The sequence below is a fragment of the Tasmannia lanceolata genome, unplaced genomic scaffold (assembly GCF_043159265.1).
Source record: "Tasmannia lanceolata isolate RefF3 unplaced genomic scaffold, GAP_Taslan_0.1 ptg000162l, whole genome shotgun sequence".
NCBI lineage: Eukaryota > Viridiplantae > Streptophyta > Magnoliopsida > Canellales > Winteraceae > Tasmannia > Tasmannia lanceolata.
Window position 1 is genome coordinate 190,267 of NW_027518838.1, and position 13,356 is coordinate 203,622.

The window sequence follows — 13,356 nt, forward strand, 5'->3', positions numbered from 1 at the left end:
TTTTTAAATAGCAAAATGCAAAACAAGGTGGGTTTAAGCATAAATGGGGTTTTCAAAGTAAAATGCATATAATGCTCCCCCTAAATCAAATCTCCCACTAAATGAATTACAAGAAAGAATGTAATGGAGATTATCAAAACAAATTGCCAAGGTAATGACAAATCAAATCAAACAAGAACCTTGGGCAACAAAATAAAATGATTTTTCAATTTAGCACAAGCCCCTAATCTAATGCAAAGCATATCAAACTTAAGTTGGGGCCTTTGGAACCTAAACTAACTTCCAATGGGTTTAGATTTGTCTAAAGAACCTTTTTCAACCCAAATTAACTTACTTTTAGGCGAAAGTCACATGCATGTGATGATCCTAGCCATCCAAGCAACTGCTTAGAAAATGATAACTAACCAACATTCTAGTTCCAAGTCAATCCATATGGACACTTAAATACTCTAGAGCGTTCTAGATACGCAGGTTGAATCAATGGAGGGTCGATCCAAATAATGATTCAAACCATCTCTCTCATCTATATATAATAAGGAGGAAGGGCTGTTTCACTTTTCACGCCAAGTGGCAGCCCTCCTCTTCCTCCCTCAACTTTGAAATTTTAATGCTCTGTTTCTCATGTCCTACTCTCTTGTATACTTTTTAATGACAGTTCAATTTCTAATTGTTTTACTATGTCTTGCTGCTTCCTGTTGCAATTATATAATATGTTACCATTATTAGTGTTATTGATGATGATCATGATCATGATTGAAAGCGTTCAGATTTGGCTAAAAATTTTTCTAGTTAAAACTCCAATTAATTAAGATGGCCTGCATTCATAAAGTATTGAGATAAATATGCATAACATAAACCAGTTTTTCAACTAGGGCAGCACAGTGCACGAGGCTCCCACCATTGCGGGGTCTGGTGAGAGCTAGATGTACGCAGCCTTACTCCTGCTTTGCAAAGAGGCTCTTTCCATGACTCGAACCCATGACCTCCAGGTCACAATGGAGCAACCTTGACATTGCGCCGAGGCTCGCCCTCTTTATTTTTCACATTACCTCTTTATTTTAATGGAGTTTGAATTTCATGGATGAGTTAGGTCATATTGTCGTGGAGAGATGATGTCTCTCAAGCCTCAATATTGTTGGTTCACCAACATTGGCTTTCCCAATCTCTCTTCTTTGAGTTTGTCAACGTGTTGGTTTTCAGGTGTTTATTCCATTTCAAAAATGGTGATTTTTGGCTTCATTTATTCTTGGACGTTTCCTCATCTCCATTTGATCCATTATCATTTATTAACTAACCAACATGTGTTGTTCATTATATTTTACAGGCCATCAAATGACCTAACTTTGAAGGAGATTTATCTGGACTATGGGACACATGGTGGCTTTTACAATCCCAACTTACATAGCAGCTCTTGGGACTGCTTGGGCTGGTGAGTTGCATTTGGAATGCCATTCATCAACGATTTAGGCCCTGTTCTTTTTAGATTTTGAGAATTGACTTTGGGTCCGAAATTGACTATTGGACTCAAAATTGCTTTTAATTTCTATTAGTTGTAATGTGAACATTACACCTAATTAATTATATGCTTTCTTATGGATTTTTAATAGTTGTAATATAATATTTTTAGGGAAGTGATATTTACGCCCCTTTTGATCACCAGGGACACTTAGTGTCAGTGTGTCAATGACAAAAAGGGGCCTAATGTACTTGATGTCAGAAAAAATTCAAGGGCTTTGATTGCAACATACACTGTCAATGGGTGTCTCTGGTGATCAAAAGGGGCGTTAATATCATTTCCCTATTTTTATTAGCTGCTCAACTGAAATATTTTTATTCTATTTCAGCTATTGAAAGTTTTTTTTTATTATGAGGTTATAATTTATTATTTCTATTCTACACTCATTAAAATTTTTCCTTTTCATTTCTCAAATTTTGAGTTTTCACTAACCCATGCATTACACAAGTTGTCCCACTAACTAATTATAGCTAATTCCTTATCTTCTTTACAAATGTATAATTATTTCTCATTCTCTATAATTTTATCACTCATTCTCTATAATTTTATTACTCATTCTCTACTTTCATTATTGATAATTTTATTACTTTCTCAATTGGATATAGCTAATTCCTAATCTTCTTTAGGGATGTATCTTCGATCTCCTCTCTTTTTTAAAAATAAATTCTAAAACGTACATTTTTTATGTCGCCCCGTGTGTATATATATATATATATATATATATATATATATATATATATATATATATATATATATATATATATAATGAGGAAATGGTTTCTGCGCTCGAGGGCAGATAAGGTTATCTGCGCTCGAGCACAGAAACAGGGTGGGGCCACATTTTGGGTGGGGTACGAAGCATTCATTTGATGGGCCCTTTTATGGGTAGGGTGTCCACCAAAAATCAGCTCCATTGGATCACCTTAGGTTGTCCATTTGTGGGGCAAAAAATGGACAGATTTGTGGACAAACAGTATCTGTCCATTTTTTGCCCCACAAATGGACACCCTATTGGACACCAAAAATCAGCTCCATTAGATCACCTTAGGGTGTCCATTTGTGGGGCAAAAAATGGACAGATTTGCGGACAAACAGTATCTGTCCATTTTTGGCCCCACAAATGGACACCCTATGGTGATCCAATGGAGCTGGTTTTTGGTGGACACCCTGGAGATGCCTATCATGGATGGGTCACAGGTAAAGCATTCTAGTTCTTGTAGGGAGGAAATTGCCATTTCATTCTTGTTGGCGAAATTGTGGGGGCCAAATTGTCATTCAATCACATCAAACTCATTCTGAGAGGATAAAATGACTAGAAACTTTACCCCATAGCGGCATCTAATTTTGAGGCCAACAGTTCTGTTCTCAAAATCAATTATCAAAGGAAATGATATCAACACAACCAGGTTTTGATATATGCACAAACTCATCTTGTCCTATATGCTTAACCAGTTGTTACAATTCCTAAAAAGCTTTGAACAGCCTTTAACAGCTAGTTATAGCATATGGAACAAGTTGAGTTCATGCCCATATAATTTAGCTTCCCAAAATAATGCCTAAATGAACAAAATACCCTCAATTTTCATGAAAATATTTACGTTTATGATTTGATTTATTTTAATAACAGAAATGCAAAGAAGATACGCATGTGACACAAATTTGCCTCTTGATTCTGTCTTCTTTTCAAAGATGCATTTTTCTATAACAGAAGTGCCCATATTATTTAATAATGTAATAAATATGCCCCTACTTTAGTATTTTCAATGTTAGTTGTGCTATTTGGGTTAACCCTGATAGAAGATGAAAATCTTGCTTCCATATATATTTTAACAGAAGTGCCCATATTATTTAATAAAGTAATAATATGCTCCTATTTTAGTAAACTTTTCAATATTACTAGTGCTATTTGGGTTAACTTTGATAGAAATGAAAATCGTGTCTCCATATATATTTCCCTTAAATATTTAGATTTTTTTTCATGTGATAGGGAAGCATGATTGTGGGGGTGAGCGGAAACTTGCAGACCGAGGCAGCTATTCATAGGGGCTGGAATTGACGTGTTCTACGTGAAGCCTTTGACTCGCACTAAGCTCATCTCTATCCTCCAAGAAATCGACAACTGCTAAAATGTCGAGAAATTATATGGTGAATGATCATGTAGATTGGTATAGTGGCACGATAGAAGTGCCGCTCTTGATATTTGATCCAACAGCAGTATCTTAAAAAGTGTGTTGCTGAGACCACTTTCAATATATAATAATATGCTTCTAAATTAACAAAAACCCTATCATGTCCCTCTAAATTTTGGAAAGAAAAATATTTCCGAGGAAATGATTTTCCATCAGAAATATTTTCTTGTAGTCCAAACAGCGTCTAAATCGATTAAATATTCTTTGGAGTCAAATCTTAATTGAATTCTAGATGGTTAATAATAACTATAATCGGATCCAAAATTAATTGAATTGAAGAGTCTAATGCAGTTGCCAATAGTGGAATGAGTTGATGAGGCCCATGGGCAACTTAAATGGTTTGACATCACATTGCCCTTAGGCCCATGATTGGAACTTGGAAGCCATTTAGTTCTTTGCAGGGAAAATTTGTTTTGTTTTTCCTGTTTTCCGCTACTTAGCTCCATCTCTTTCACTACAAAAAAAGGGCGGCCCAGTGCATGGCGCTCGCCATTGCTTGGTCTGGGGAGGGTTAGATGTACACAGTCTTACTCCTGCTTTGCAGAGAGGCTGTTTCCGTGACTCGAACCCGTGACCACTAGGTCACAAAGGTGCAACCTTACTATTGCGCCAAAGCTCGCCTTCTATCTCTTCACCCCTAGCCCCCTCAACTTCTTTCCCTCTAGCAAACTAATAATCCCCTGAAAAAAAGAAATCATGGTGGCCAAAAGTATTGTTTCAATTCAAGGAAAATGACATTCAAATGAAACCATTTTTGACCATTGGGAATAGTGTGGATTTATTTTGAATGCATACTATGCTTGTCTTTTGATCACATACGTCAAAGAGTTCTAATACTAATGCTGATACTTAAATAAGCATTGAACAAGTACTTGCTTAGGCAAAGTGAAGGATAAATGTTTCGGACCCAAGGGCATTCTAAATGTGTATTTTTATTGGTAAGCAGGAGATTGGCAGGACCCCTATTTTTTTTTTATTTCCACTTTTGCGCTTGACAAATCTTCTATTTTCCCCCTTACCCATTGACAATTCTTGTGACAATGGCATGGATTTCAGTTTTCTATTTTCATGAAAATTCCTCCAATTTACTAACAATTCATTCCTCCCTAAAACCAGACAGATTTTCCTTCCCTTCCCTCCTCAAGACCTGTGCTTCCCTATCATTCAAATGGGTCTTCAGTCCATTCTTACATTGCAAGTGCTTTGATCAGTCAGCATGCACAGGAAAACATGTTCAATTGATAATGCCACCCATGTGTTTGTGAAATTGTCTGAGAATGAGTATTAATTAAGAGGCCGTTTGGATATGCGGATTTTAGAATCCGGGATTTCTTCAAAATTGTAGCTAAGAGATGAGAGAAGAAGCGGACCAGCCGTCGTTTTTGACTTCTCACTCTTCTTTCACCCTTCTTTCCCTCAGCAAGAGAGTAGCATATCCTCCCTTATTTCCAAGTTTTTGAAATCTCAAGATGTAGGAGAGATTTTTAAAACCTGAATTTCTCACTTAAAATCCAAGAAATGCTGTCAGGACAGCATACAACAGCTTGAACATGAACCTTCTTTTACACTGTTTTCAAACTAAAAACCTGGATTCTAAAATCCGTGTATCCTAACGGTCCCTAAAAGATGTCACTCTTCAGAAATCCATGATTGATAGCCACTTTCGCTATAGTTATAAGGCTGGGGTCCTCTTTTCTTTTCATCGGATGCACATTTTAGGCATCAGAAAAGACGAGTAACCATTATAATGCTTGGGCTCGTAGTGAGTATTTTGGTTTAGATAATGCGAAGCAAATTCATGGTTATGTTGTTAGGAATGCTTTGGATCATGACACTTACTTGGGTATTACATTTATAAGCATGTATTATGAAATGCCGGCGGCTATTTTATGCCCGTCAAGTGTTTGACAAATTGGTGGACAAAAACAGCTTTGCTTTGACTGCCATGATTGGGGTGGCGGGGGGTGGGGTGGGGTGGGGTGGTGTATTATCAGATTGGTAGCTGGGAGCAAAGTTTGGTACTATTCAAACTTCTGAAGAACCTGTGTTTTGAAGTTGGTCTTCGATGTTTTCGAGTGTTTTAACAGCATGTTCATATGGAGAGGCTATGATTATTGGAAAGGAGGTTCATTGCAATGTGATAAAGATGGGTTTTTTGATGATCCTTACGTCTGCACTTCTCTATTGGCAATGTATGGAAAATGTGTGTTAGTTGAAGAAGTGAACAAATTGTTTGATAGTATGTCTAATAGAGGAATTGAGTTAAGGAATGCTATGATATCTGCTTATGTTTGTAATGATAATGTAAATGAAGCTTTCGAGATTTATAATCGGATGAGATTAAGCGGATTAAGACTAAATTCTTTCACAATTTCAAATATTATTCTGCTTGTAATATGACTGGTTTATATGATTTTGGGTGGAGAGTTCATGGAGAACTGGTGAAAAGTCTGGCGGCGGGCTCGACTAACATAGCTGTGCGGAGTGCCCTGTTGACAATGCATGCTAAATGTGGAAGAATTGAAGAAGCTAATTCAGTTTTTAATACAATTTAGGAAAGAGACTTGGTTGCCTAGGGCTCCATGACCATGGGATTCTGCCAAAATATGAAAATTGTGGAGGGTTTGGATTCATTCAAAGCAATGGAGCTTGATCGAAGGACTGAAACCAGATATGGAAATTGCGGCAAGTGTGATCAATGCCTGCTTAAGATTAGAAAATGTGCAATTGTGTTGTCAACTTTATGGACTTGTTATCAAGAATGGCACATGATCAGATGTGGTTGTAGGTTGTGCTTTGATAGATATGTACGCGAAATGAAGGTTGCCTGAGTTGGATATAAGCGTGTTTTCCGGTATGTCGTATAAGAATTTGGTAGCCTGGAATTCATTAATCTTTGGCTGTTGGAATTGTCAATTCGACTTGGCCATTTCTCTTTTTGCCCAATTTCTTGAACGCGTGTGGTTTGATTCCAGTCTTTGATTCCATAACAAGGGTTCCAGATGCAATCTCCTCATTAGCAGCATTGCTCAAGGGAAAGACGATACGTGTGTAAACCCAAGGGTACAACTAACGCAGAGGCATATAGTGGAAGCTTGTATTTGAAATATTCAACAGCAGCTGGCTAACAGCAGGTGGCTGAATTGAGGCGGCAAAAACAAGCAGCAGATGGCTTGTTGTAGAGATAGAAGCAGGTGGCTCTCTCTCCAGTGAACAAATTTCGCAGCAACGGCAACAAAAGGCAACAAATTTAATTCAATTAAGCGATAATCAAAACGATTACATGGGTGCCATATTTATAAGCTTTTATGGACGTTCCTACTTCTACTCAAAGTAAGAAACGAAAAAAAAGCCCTAAAACTCTAATAAGCGTCCATCTATTCTCCTAAAACTTCTCAAATCAAAATTCTAAAACAACTCAATCTTCTTAAAATCCTAATATCTCTCAAACTCTCCTAAAATATCTAAAAGTATCCAAAATCTAAGATACTTTTGAACGACTACTCCTAAATTCGTCCCAATAAAATTAGAAAGAAAAAGGTCTAATAAATCAAACACTAGCGATCAACGTAGGCCGTTGATTTAGATGTCGTGTCTTGGACGATCCGATAATGTTCCGATGATCTTTGACCGTTGATCTCGTGATAGTGCGAGATGCACCTGCATCAGACCCCATTTCTTGAAAAGAAGTCGACCACGAGTTCATATCAAGGTAGATAAAACCGTATGTGATTCTCGCTCCGACTTCGAATTGGAGGCCTTTCCAACGGGTCAAATATTTCCATTGAGCAATTATTCTGACATGCTTTGACTGGTGGCAGGATTTGATTCGATTGGAAAGCAGGCCCTCGATGTAGTCTTAGAATTTTGCCGGTGAAGGCAGAAAGTAGCTTTCACTTCGATCGGGATCAAGCGCTTAGTATTCATCGAGGCAGACACGATGTTTTTCTGGTTTGAGATCGTTTTTAATCGATTCGTGATCATCGGCATCTTGAAGAGATTCATCTATTTTCGGTGGATCTTCTTCTTGAATTTTGTCTTATTCAAGGAAATCTTCAATATCCTTTGTTGACGAACTGAACGTTGATCTTTCCTTTTCATCAAGATGTTCATTCAAACGTTGGACCACTCCCTGAAGCTGTTGAATCATATTTTCTCGTCTCTCGTACATCCCTTCATGTCTCTAATACATCTCTTCCTGCCTCTCATAAATCTCTTCTTGCTTTTGACAGATGGGGTTTAACATCTCAAATATTATGTTTACATGAGATCGTGGTGAAGACATCGTCCAACTTTGTTTTTTTTTTCCTAACCCAAGATTACAAGAAAAATGGAATTCTTGTTTTCCTACGCTTTGATACCAAATAAAGCATAGGCGTATAGTGGAAGCTTGTATTTGAAATATTCAACAGCAGGAGGTTGAATTGAGGCGGCAAAAGCAAGCAGCAGATGGCTTGTTGTAGAGATAGTAGCAGGTGGCTCTCTCTCCAGTGAACAAATTTCACGGCAACGGCAACAAAAGGCAACAAATTTAATTCAATTAAGAGATAATCAAAAGGATTACATGGGTACCATATTTATAGGCTTTTATGGACGTTCCTACTTCTACTCAAAGTAAGAAACAAAAAAAGCCCTAAAACTCTAATAGACGTCCATCTATTCTCCTAAAACTTCTCAAATCAAATTTTAAAACAACTCAATCTTGTTAAAATCCTATAATCTCTCAAACTCTCCTAAAATATCTAAAAGTATCCAAAATCCAAGATACTTTTGAGCGACTACTCCTAAATTCGTCCCAATAAAATTATAAACGAAAAAGTCTAATAAATCAAACACTAGAGATCAACGCAGGCAGTTGATTTAGATGTCGTGTCTTGGATGATTCGATTAATGTTCCGATCATCTTTGACCGTTGATCTCGTGATAGTGTGAGATTCACCTGCATCAACAACCGATTGATGTCTTGATGATCAACAACCAAATTGATTGTAGTCAGCTAATGGCTTCTCTAGTGTTGTGATTTAGAGGTCTAGCATCTGTACAAAAGTCCTTAATGAACTTCGGTAAAAACTAGCATGTCCCAACACGATCGGATGTCCTTCATGGTTTTGGGAGGTGGTAAATTGACAATGGTGTCCACTTTGGCTTTATCAACCTTAATCCCTTCCTTGGAAACTACATGACCGAGAACAATGCCCTCTTTCACCATGAAATTGCATTTTTCCCAATTGAAAACCAAATTCTTTTCTCTACAGCTCTCCAAGACCAAACAGAGATGAGAAAGACATCCAAAATAGGTAGACCCATGAATGGAAAAATCGTCCATAAAGACTGAAGTTTTCCACCGTATCTGAGAAAATATTCATCATACACCTTTGGAAAGTCGCTGGGGCATTGCATAGCCCAAAGGGCATGCGGCGATATGCAAACGTTCCAAAAGGGCATGTGAATGTCGTTTTGTCCTGGTCCTCAGGGCAATAGGGATTTGGTTGTAACCGGAATAGCCATCTAAGAAATAGTAGTACTCATGACCAGCTAGACGTCCCAACATCTGGTCAATGAATGGCAATGAGAAATGGTCATTCCAAGTTGCTGCATTAAGCTTACAGTAGTCAATACAAACTCGCCACCCTGTTTGGATACGGGTAGGAATTAATTCATTGGCGGCGGATTGCACTACAGTGACTCCAGATTTTTTGGCAGCAATTGAACTGGACTGAGCCATTGACTATCAGAAATAGGATAAATGATCCAATTATCCAAACATTTCAAAATCTCTTTTTGAATAGCTCCTTTCATCACAGGATTAGCTCTTCTTTGAGGTTCCCTTGAAAGTTTTGACCCCTCAACAAGGTTGATGTGATGTTGGACTATAGAAGGGCTAATTCCTTTGATGTCAGCCATGGTCCATCCTATGGCTTCCTTATTTTCCTTTAAAACTGCAATCAAATAGTCTTCTTGACTCGTAGTTAAATTTGAAGCAACAATAATTGGAAGAGTTTGATCATTACCCAAGAAAGGATACTTGAGATTTGAGGGCAAAGCCTTCAAATCAAGCTACAGAAGCTGTTCAATGGACGGCTTAGGAAGAACTGTAGACAAGGGTCCTACTGGTTCCAATGGTTGCTGCATGCTCCAGACATCAAAAAATAAATCTCCAACAATGTCTCTCAATTGCTCCATACATTCCTTAAAACCTGAATCAAAATTAATGTCGAAGTTAGTTTCAATATAATCTGGAATTTCCTGCAACACATTAATTTCTTCATGCAAATTAGGTTGCTTTCCCAATCTAAAAATATTGAAATCAACAGAGGCAATACCAAAAGAAAGTTTCATTAGACCATTGTAGACACCCAAGTTTGTCAAGGCGGTACTAATGATAGCTATTGCGAGGAAGAACCTTATGACAAGTCCCAGACCACCAGTTTAGTTTCTCTCAATCTCTCTTTAGGGTATTTTCAGAACAAAATGATTTCCGAAAATTATTTTTTACAACCGGAAAACCTATTTTTACACAGCACCTGCCTTTTTGGCAAATCGAAAGCCTATTTTTACATAGCACCCGCCTCTTACGGCTTAAACCGGTAAGCCCGTTTTCACACGGCATTTCAATCGGTAAGTTAACTTTGAGTCGAAAATATCTGTTTTTACCCAAATGGCACTTCGTTTTCAGAAAGTAAGCGATATTAGATTCATTGAAAAGTCCCCAGAACGAGAAATCCAACGGATCTGACTGCGTGTGATTCGGAATTCAATCAGAGAAGTTACGGACGCTCAAAACTCACTGATAAAAGATGAAAAATCACATTTTTCAATACGAGGAAGAAAAGAACCATCACACCCTTCGAAATGTGATGTCATCTGGATGATGTCATATAGATGACATCACAATTTCGCTGGATTGCTCCCCCAACGAAATTGTGTTCGAAATTACCACAATTTGCCCCCCAAACCTATAAATAGGGGGGTAAGTGTAAATCACATGGTTTTCACCCTCTCTCTCCTCTCTTTTGTTTTTTGAAAACCCTGATTTTCTCCTCTTCTAGTATTCCCAATCCACACACCCCCCAAATTTTCAAGAAGACCCTTGTTTCCTTATTTTTTAGAAGAGAGAAAGTGGAGAAACTCTAGGTAGTTCACACTGGGCGTCGGCATTCTGCTGAAATTTTGAAGGTTCAGAGCGACATCCTTTAAATAGCGTCGTTGTTCTGTCGAATTTCGCAGAACCACAAGCTATTTTTAGACAATAGCGTTGTTGTTCAGCCGAAATCTCGGCAACTCCAAAGCCCTTTTCCAAAACAACGCAGTTACGCCGCCGATTTCTCGGCAACTTCGGAAACCCTTTTCCGAATTGCGGCATTACGCCGTCGATTTCTCTGCAACATCAGAGCCCCTCTTTCTAACTAGTGCTATTACGCCGCTGATTTCTCTGCAACTTCGGAAACCCTTTTCCGAATTGCGTCTTACGCCGTCGATTTCCTCGCAATCTCGGAACCCTCTTTTTCAGAATAGTGCAGCTACTCTGCCTATTTCTCCTCAGTTTTTGATAAATTTACATTTATTTACCAGCTTTATGTAATTTCCTTTACAAAGTAAGGTACGAGGTGGTGACATCATAAGATCTCCGGCTCATATTGCCATCAAAACTTATGATATAAATCCCTCTGCCTTTCTTTTATTTTCCGCACTGTCTTTTCTGTTAGGTTTAAGTTAATTTGATCGATCAGGATAACTACCGTGTATTTTCTGTTAGATCTTCCGGGAGTCATAACCAAAAAATGATCTCGATCAGGATTTCTATTAGATCTTCCGGGACTCATAACCAAAAAATGATCTCGATCGGGATAACTATCGCTTATTTTCGGGATTTTCGTAAATTCATTTAATATCTCATTATTGCCTATTCTAGCGAAACCACCCATCTGTCGTGTATCCCCGATTGATGCAACCTCAGATGCTTCAATTGTTTTACATCCTGGAATTAAGTATAACCTAAATAAAGGATAAAAAGATAAGTTATCATAGTCAAAGTTCTTCGAAAAATGCCAATCTAAGTTCAGAGACCGGATTCATCCACGCAAGAGGGGTTTCTAACACCTTCTCCGATTGTAACCATAACCCTTACCAAGATATCTGTAAGGACCATTCCTTAAACAAACAGAGCAAAATATAAGGCTCTAGGCCCAGAGAAAAAGAATCCCTTTGGTTACTGTTCTTCCAATAAAACTCGGGTATTACTCCCCTTTTTATCGGAAGAACAGGCACGGGTCCTAGGCCCTGACCTAAGTGGTGACTCTGAGTTTCTCTTTCTTGCGAAGTGAGGACCTCGGTCCCGAGTTCGCAAGTAACGAAGATCAAATAAACATCCCCGGAGAACTCGATGTGGAGATCCCCTGCCATCCTACACGCGCGAGAAAAATCGGCTCCCACAACCATTTCTACAATTAATCAAAGCATTGCTAGTGGCAAGAAATGATCTACCCAGGATGATAGGAATTTGATCTTTATTGCAACCAACAGTTTAGGTATCTAAAACTGTAAAATCCACAGGAAATAAAAATTCACCCACCTTTAGAAGAACATCTTCAACTATCCCTCTAGGAGTAAACCTACCTGTCTGCTAACTGTAGCGTGACATTGGTTGGTTTGAGTTCTCCTATGTGTAACTGCTGATAAACTGAATATGGCAAGAGATTGACACTTGCTCCAAGATCAAGAAGGGCATGGTCAATTTTGGTATTGTCAATGATGCAAGAAATTGTTGGGCATCCAGGGTCTTTGTACTTAGCCACCATCTGTTGGGACAAGATGGAACTAATATTGGTAGCCAAGAAAGTTTTCTTGGGCACATTAGTGGTTTGCTTTTGAGTGCATAAGTCCTTGAGGACTTTAGCATAAGCAGGGACCTGGGAAATTGCATCCAACAAAGGAATGTTGACCTGCACATGCTTAAAAACATCAAGAATTTTATCTATGGTAGCAACCTTCTTGTTATTCTCAAGCCTCTTGGGAAAGGGAGCCTTAGGTACATGGACTCGCTCAGGTTACTCATCACTCATGACTTAAAATTTTTTAAAACAAACCTGGTAAAGGAGGCTAAGCACTAATCTCAACAGAGTCGTCCTTGGGATCTTCAGGTGATTTAGATGCCGCAGGCCCTGTGTGCTCACGACCACTCCTTAATGCATAAATGGCATTACATTAGTTGGAGGGCTCTTGTTGTTGTGGACTCTGTTGAATTGAATTCAGTTGATTTGATGATCCTTGCTGATTCAGATTCAAATTCCTAGGATTTGGAACAAGTTGGCTTGGCACTTTTCCTTTTTCCATCTCATGTAAAGCCGTAGCAAGTTGGGAGATTTGCTTCTCCATATTGTGCTGACTAGTCATGAAGGTACTCATGAGAAGTTCCATACTCTTTTCCAAGGAGCTGACCCTGGCCGAGTCACCCACTTTTGGAAACCCTGGGGGTTGCTGACTTGGAATTTGGGGTGGTGGCCTAATGAGATTAGAAGGAGGGTTGGGCCTTTGAGGACCAAACTGACCTTGATTTTGGAAGTTTGATGGTCCAGCTTGGAATTCCCTTGGCTCCATGAGAAATTGGATGATTCCTCCATCCCGGATTGTAATTGTTTCTATAGGGATTAT